The sequence below is a fragment of the Sylvia atricapilla genome, chromosome 17 (assembly GCF_009819655.1).
Source record: "Sylvia atricapilla isolate bSylAtr1 chromosome 17, bSylAtr1.pri, whole genome shotgun sequence".
NCBI classification, from domain to species: Eukaryota; Metazoa; Chordata; class Aves; order Passeriformes; family Sylviidae; genus Sylvia; species Sylvia atricapilla.
The window spans coordinates 4,259,634-4,261,433 of record NC_089156.1 but is presented as its reverse complement, the minus strand read 5'-3'; the positions used below and the strand labels follow the sequence as shown (position 1 = coordinate 4,261,433).

At 55.8% G+C, this 1,800-nt stretch overlaps 1 long non-coding RNA gene across 1 annotated transcript; it reads right to left on the bottom strand.

Annotated features, from left to right (window-relative positions):
* Nucleotides 1-878: 878 nt before the first annotated feature.
* On the bottom strand, nucleotides 879-1,598 carry LOC136368716 (uncharacterized). Its single transcript, XR_010744894.1, has 3 exons — nucleotides 1,579-1,598; nucleotides 1,026-1,052; nucleotides 879-976 (listed from the first exon to the last, which is right to left on the bottom strand). It is a non-coding gene; the product is annotated as an uncharacterized lncRNA (long non-coding RNA).
* Between the last annotated feature and the right edge of the window lie 202 nt (nucleotides 1,599-1,800).

The following is a 1,800-nucleotide window of genomic DNA, read 5'->3' as shown; positions in this document are numbered from 1 at the left end:
TATCCCATGAAAAGAGACCTTTATAAAATCCTCTTTATTGCTGAATTTCACTGACAGCAGTTAGTGGGCTCACAGCTTGGAAAGATTTTCCTGCAGGAGACAGAGGATGTCCAGGGATGCTCGTGGACCCCAGGGCTCGTGAGGCAAAGGAGAGGTGCCACCTGGCATGAGGCAGCACCAGCCAAGCTGAGCCTGATCTCAGCAGCCCTTTGGGTCTCTCACTCCTTTTCTTCTGTTGGAAAGGTGCTGGGGAGCAGAAGCTGAGTGAGAGCTGGGTCACCTCAAGCTCAGGTTGGTGTTTTGGCCACCTCAGCAGCCCCACAAATGCCATCTGTCACCTGCCCATGCATGTGAGGTCCCTCCTGCCTCCTCCCTGGGCTTGCCCAGCAGCGATGTGGCTTCCTAAGGAAGGGGACACTCTTGCTGGAGGGCTCTGTCCCCTCCAGGCCTGTCCCTCTCCACTCTCCCCCACAGCCCTGTGTCCCTGGGAAATGCCAAGCACAGTTCAGGAGGAAAGAGCTCCCAGCTGCTCCCTCCATCCCAGTCACTCCCCACTCCCCATCCCTGTGTCCTCATCCCCCAGCAAAGCCCAGCCTCCCATGCCCGAGATCCTCCCCAGTGCAGGCTGGAGCAGCACTGGCAGCACCAGCTCCTGCCCAGAGCTCCCCTGCAGCCAGAGCTGGGCCAGGCACTGCAGCTCCTGCCACGGCCCTTCCAGCCTGAGACCACCAGGCATCCACCCCTCCAGGTGTGGGGTGTTCATCTCTCCATGGCGTGGTGACCTCCAGCTCCCCAGGATGTGGTCATGGCCATCATCCATGGCATGGATCCTCCATCTCTCCATGGTGTGGTCACCTCCATCCATGGTGTGGTCATCTCCATCTCTTCACAGTGTGGTCACCTCCATCTCTCCATGACATGGTGACCTCCATTTCTCCATGGCGTGGTGACACCCAGTTTTCCATGGTGTGGTCACCTCCATCTCTCCACAGTGTGGTCACCTCCATTTTCCATGGTGTGGTCACCTCCATCTCTCCATGGCTCCCTCTGACCTGGAATGGTCAGGACAGAGCCTGGTGCTGGACCCAGCACAGCACCACCCTCTGTGCCAAGGATGAGGTGTAAGAATCACTTTACCCAAATTTCTGGTGTCTTTAGTGAGCTACCAAATCCTGACCCTGCTTTGTAACCCCACCCATGACGTTGCTTGACTCACAAATGTGCAGAGGAAAGGGCTCCACTCAATCCCCATCATTGTCCAGGGTGATTTCCCACCAGCCTGGCAGGAAACCCTGCCCTCCCTCCCCTCCTGATCGCCCAGGTGCTGCTCTTCCTGCCCCTGCCTGTTGTCCCCTCTGTCACATGTCGTGACACCCAGCTCAGCCCCACCTTGGTGGCGTTCCTGGTGCCCATGCCCACACCCTGCCCCTCCTCAGCCTACCCTGGGGTTGCTGCAGCCCATACTCCCCCCACGACCTCCCTCCCTCCCCGTCCCCCTCTGCGCCTGTTTTCCCATTTATCTCCTTTGCCTGGTGAATATACATAAATATGAGCAACTGTGTCTGCCAGTGACCTTACCTGCCCTGACTAAATTCATGTAGTGTCTGTGAAGATAATTCGAAAGCTATAAGAAGATAATAAAAAAAGGAAAGATAAAAAAAAAGAAAGAAAGAAAGAAAAAAAAAAAGGGCAAGCATTGTGGTTTGTATTCTCTTATCTAACCTTCTGCAGGCCCCGGGTGGGAGTGCAGTCCCTCGCTATTTAAAGGGATGCTGCAGTTGGGAACTGCACGAGGCAGCT